Below are 6,394 nucleotides of genomic sequence, written 5' to 3' on the forward strand. Positions count from 1 at the left end.
GTTGGTGAAGCATCTTTAAAATATAGGTACTCAGGTGTTGAACATATCTAATTCATCATTATGTTGGTATTGCTTACCAGTAATGTAATGATACTTGTCTGACACAACCATTATTATTATTATTATTATTATTACTATTATTATTATTATTACTATTATTATTATTATTATTATTCAGATGTGACATGGAATAGAACTCGTGGAAAGAGCTATGTTATACTGTAGAAATAGATACTCAAATCACTTCATTTTTAGGATGCATTACTGTATTACCTATTTGTAGCTACAGGAGCAGAGCTATACTCATGATATCCAGTCTTCTATCATATAGATTAATTTCTATGTGACGTACATGGTAATGTAATCATAGATCCAAATATGTGGCTAATTTACCTGTATGTCTGGTTAGCTGTTGCCAACTCTAGTGCTCTTGGGATGAACATGTGACTTGTGCAGGCTCCCCATGTAATTGTAATATACTGATGTATTCCAAATGTTATCTTGCATTTTTCTATAATGAATATTATTTGCCAGTCTGTTGCCCAATAGTGAAGTTGCATAGGCATGGTAGTAATGCCTTCTCTGCTGTTCACCATAAATCTCTGAAAAAAATTCTCATGGCATTCTATTCAAAAACAATGATTGTAGCTGCATTCTACTCTATTATAATACTTGATTTTAAAGTTCCAGCCATTGTTTTATACATTGTAAAGTATGTGATGTAGAAATGATGTTAATTGTACTTAAATTGTATTGTTGATCTCATGTAGCCATCTTTTAAAACATTTCAAATATACTGTATGAATGCAGTATTTTTAATGGAATAATATCATTATTGAAAAAGGACTTTTTTTTTTTTTCAATGAACTGGCCATATCCCACTGAGGCAGGGTGACCTAAAAACAAACTTAAAAGTTTTTCTTTTTACATTAATAATTTATACAGGAGAAGGGGTTACTAGCCCCTTGCCCCACCTCAAAAAGGAATGCAATTATATAGTGGTGCCTCGAGTTTTGAACTTAATTCGTTCCAGAAGGCTGTTCAAGTCCCGATACCGAACAAATTTGTTCCTATAAGGAATAATGTAAATTAGATTAGTCTGTTTGAGACCCCCAAAAATACACTTACAAAAATACACTTACATAATTGTTTGAGTTGGGAGCTGTTTGAAATTCGAGGTACCACTGTATATGTAAAACTTGCTAAGTTATACAGTATTATAATGATTGCTTCTTCATTTATTTAATATGTACAGTATTTTGAAAACTATTCAATGATTTTTGTTCTGTTACATTTGATATTTTGGCTGCAAGTGACTATCAACAAGATGCAGTTTTTGCTTCAAAATATTTCTGCTTGTTTAATTTTTTGTGGCAATATGTATAAAAATATTATCTCCTGTGTTACCCTAAGTACTTCCTTTTTAAGATGTTTTATAAACATGTACAGTACTATGCATTTTAGATCTGTATATAAATAAACAAAACCTGTGTAAAATGTATAGGTTTCACCTTATTTAAATTTGTGTCACTTTCAATTTAGATATTCAGCAGTTTAAGATATAGTCAAGTAAAACAAACACTTCATATCAACAAAATCCTGTGAAATTTTTCTAGATGTACCTGTTCTATTTAGGGCAGAAGCATTAAACCCATATGGGCCATACAATGCCTGAACAGTCATATTCAATCCAACTAAGAGGACACATCTTACCCATTGGATCAAGAGCCTTTACCAGCATTAAGGAACCTTCCTTGAGAGATGACAAGGGAAAACGGTGAGTATATGAGAATAGCTCTTAGCTAATCTTACCACAACCTTCTTTAACCCTTTCAGGGTCCGTCCCGTAGATCTACGGCTTTACGGTGAGTGTCCAAACCGTAGATCTACGCCATGAGCTCAGCTCACTCTGATAAACTGTGAGTGGTACATTTGGGCCTAGATATGAGAGAATACATCTATGTGGTATGTGTGCACCACATAAAACAGATCCTGCAGCACACTGTGTATAATGAGAGAAAAAAACTGAAATCATGATTTTTCGATTAAAACAGCGACTTTGCAGTGTTTTTTCGTATGTTTTTTATAGTTGTATTTGCGATTTCTTGGTCTCATTTGATAGAATGGAAGACATATTACAGAAATAGAGATGATTTTGATTGGTTTTAGCACTGGAAATGGCTTGAAACTGAGCTCAAAGTAGCGGAAATGTTAAATTTTTGCCGATATTCAAGAGTAAACAAACGACCTCACACATCTAATACACGTCAGCTGGTGGGTCTAATATACATTCACAAATATGGTGATGATATTTATACAATTATTACAGTATTGCATAACAGTAAATCTATTTTTTGGTGTGAATAAAAATTCATTATGTGAATAAAAAATCAAAGTGGAATTTATTTGTAAAGCCTCAAAATGTAACTAATGAACAGAGGAAATGTTAGTTTAGTTCCAGGAATACCTACATTGTTTATTCTGGAGCCTATTTTGAAATTGGAATATTTTGAACTTTGTGTTAAATTGGCCAAATTAACAATTTCCGATCACTTTATTTTGTAGTTGAAACAGTTGACTTGGCGATTTCTTGTGCTCAATCGATAGAGTAGAAGTAATACTAGTGAAATAGCCAAGAATTTGGTTGATTGGAATAATGTAATTGGCCTAAAATGGGAGTCAAAGTCGGCAAAATCGCCGATTCGTAAATATCGCTGACACATCAAAATTCGCGAGAGCATAATTTCGTCAATTTTCCACCAAATTTCGTACTTTTTGTTTTATTACCTTCACAAAAAGATTCTCTATGATTTCATAAGAAAAAATAACAAATTTTTTTTTTTGAAAATTCTTGGACACTGGTGCGTGACTTCAGATTTGGGCCTTGGACCCTGAAAGGGTTAAACTGTATAGCCCATACCAGAAAAAAGTGGCTGCCTATAAGAAATGGATAAAGAAGTGCAATGAGCTGATGACAAAACTAGTAACCAATGCCACTCAGGTGTTGATTATTTACATTCATGGGGAGGGTTAAGTCTATAGGGGTCACGTAATTTTAACCCTTTCAGGGTCCAAGGCCAAAATCTGAAGTGGTGCCCCAGTGTCCAAGAATTTTCAAAAAAAAAAAATTTTTATTTTTTCTTATGAAATGGTAGAGAATCTTTTTGTGAATGTAATAAAACAAAAAGTACAAAATTTGAAGGAAAACTGACGAAATTATGCTCTCGTGAATTTTGATGTGTCAGCGATATTTACGAATCGGCGATTTTGCCGACTTTGACTCCCATTTTAGGCCAATTACATTATTTCAGTCGACCAAATTCTCAGCTATTTCACTAGTATTACTTCTATTCTATCGATTGAGCACAAGAAATCGCCAAGTCAACTGTTTCAACTACAAAATAAAGTGACCGGAAATTGGTAATTTGGCCAATTTAACACAAAGTTCAAAATATTCCAATTTCAAAATAGGGTCCAGAATAAACTATGTAGGTATTCCTGGCACTAAACTAACATTTCCTCTGCTCATTAGTTATGTTTTGAGGCTTTACAAATAAATTCCATTTTGATTGTTTATTCACATAATGAATTTTTATTCACACCAAAAAATAGAAGATTTACTGTTATGCAATATTGTAATAATTGTATAAATATCATCACCACATTTGTGAATGTATATTAGACCCACCAGCTGGCGTATATTAGACGTGTGAGGTCGTTTGTTTACTCTTGAACATCGGCAAAAATTTAACATTTCCGCCACTTTGAGCTCAATTTCAAGCCATTTCCAGTGCTAACACCAATCAAAATTATCTCTATTTCTGTAATATGTCTTCCATTCTATCAAATGAGACCAAGAAATCACAAATACAACTATAAAAACATACGAAAAAACACTGCAAAGTCGCTGTTTTAATCGAAAATCATGGTCTCAGTTTTTTTTCTCATTATACACAGTGTGCTGCAGGATTTGTTTTATGTGGTGCACACATACCACATAGATGTATTCTCTCATATCTAGGCCCAAATTTACCACTCACAGTTTATCAGAGTGAGCTGAGCTCATGACGTAGATCTACGGTTTGGACCCTGAACGTAAAGCCGTTGATCTATGGGACGGACCCTGAAAGGGTTAATGGGAAATGCTAAACCCATAGGGGCCATGTAATTTTATGGGGAAATACTAAACCCATAGGGGTCATACAACATCTGTGGAATAGGAGAGAGACAGGTTCAATCTGAGGAAAAGGATGACATATTCCATGGATTAAGAGCCCCTCAAAAACATCAAGGGACCCTTGATGAGGATAGGTGTCAAAGCACCAAGGAAATTGGAAGTAATCAGATTCAATCCAAGGAAATTATTATTATTAGTTCTGATCCTCTCCCCTTGTGGTTTAGCACTTCTTTTTGATTATAATCTGATTCTCTCAATTGAACCTTACACCAACATCAAGGCACCTCCCTTGAAGGGCATACAGGTGATAGTAATAATTCACCAAGTACTAAACCCATACAGGTGATGAAACAAGTACATGCAATATGCTAAGTTGTGCTAATTAACCTTTAAACGGTCCAAACATATATATACGTTCACCTGCGCAGTGCCCCGAATATTTTGTGAAAAAAGTTTTTTTTTTTTATAGGAAAAAAGAGCATGTGGTACCCAGACGTCCCCAATTTTTTTTCATGTGGCGCACACTTGAGTGCACACCCATTCTCTCATGTCTAGGCAACTCAGGCCTATCGTGCCAATGTTGAATGAATGACAATTGAAACGTATACATACATTTGGGGCGCTAAGTAAGAGAACGTGTATATACGTTTGGACCGCTTAAGGGTTAATTAAAGATAATTACACATACCCGCACATGGAGTCATATATCAAATGATTGGTTAAGGTTTGAAGTGCTGGAAGTGAAGCCTGAAAACACAAGACAAAACATATCAAATCCACAAGAAATATCTTTTTTTTTTTTTTCAACAAGTCGGCCATCTCCCACCAGGGCAGGGTGACCCAAAAAGAAATAAAATCCCCAAAAAGAAAATACTTTCATCATCATTCAACAGTTTCACCTCACTCATACATAATCACTGTTTTTGCAGAAGCACCCAGATAAACAGTTTAGAAGCATATATATATAAAGATAGATAACATATCCCTCAAAACTGCCAATATCCCAAACCCCTCCTTTAAAGTGCAGACATTGTACTTCCCATTTCCAGTACTCAAGTCCAGCTATATAAAAATATCATGTTTACCAGAATCCCTTCACTAAATATTACCTTGCTCACACTCCAACAGCTCATCAGATCACAAAAACCATTCGTCTCCATTCACTCCTATCTAACACGCTCACGTACACTTGCTGGAAGTAAGCCCCTTGCCCACAAAACCTTCCTCCCTCCAACCTTTTCAAGGGTGACCCCTACCCCGCCTTCCTTCCCCTACAGATTTATACGCTCTCCATGTCATTCTACTGCGATTCATTCTCTCTGAATGACCAAACCACCTCAGCAACCCCTCTTCAGCCCTCTTGACTAATACTTTTATTAACTTCACACCTCCTAATTTCCACACTCTGAATTTTCTGCATATTATTATTATAATCAAAAAGAAGCGCTAAGCCACAAGGGCTATACAGCAATTTTCTGCATAATGTTTACACCACACATTGCCCTTAGACAGGACAATTCCACTGCCTTTTTGCTGCAGCATTTACAACCCAAGCTTCACACCCATTTAATAGAGTTGGTACCACTATACTTTCATACATTCCCTTCTTTGCCTCCATAGATAATATTTTTTGTCTACATGTACCTCAACACACCACTCGCCTTTTTTCCTTCATCAATTCTATTGTTAACCTCAGCCTTCATAAACCCATCCGCTGACACGTCAACTCCCAAATACCTGAAAACATTCAGTTCTCCAATGTGATATCCAATTTTTATCTAAATCACTTGATACCCTCATCACCTTACTCTTATCTGTGTTCACTTTCAACTTTCTACCTTTACACACCCTCCCAAACTCATCCACTAACTTTTGCAACTTTTCTTTAGAATCTCCCATAAGCACAGTATCATCAGCAAAAAAGTAGCTCTGTCAACTCCCATTTTGTATTTGATTCCCCAAAGTTTAATCCCACCCCTCTCCCCAACACCCTAGCATTTACTTCTTTTACAACCCCATTTTTTAAACCACCATGGTAACATTACACATCCCTGTCTAAGACCTACTTTTACTGGGTAGTAGTCTCCCTCTCCTACACACCCTAACCTGAGCCTCACTATCCTCATAAAAACTCTTTACAGCATTTAGTAACTTACTACCTATTCCATATACTTGCAACATCTGTTGCATTGCTCCCCTATCCACTCTATCATATGC

This window comes from Cherax quadricarinatus, chromosome 35 (genome assembly GCF_038502225.1).
Source record: "Cherax quadricarinatus isolate ZL_2023a chromosome 35, ASM3850222v1, whole genome shotgun sequence".
Lineage (NCBI taxonomy): Eukaryota > Metazoa > Arthropoda > Malacostraca > Decapoda > Parastacidae > Cherax > Cherax quadricarinatus.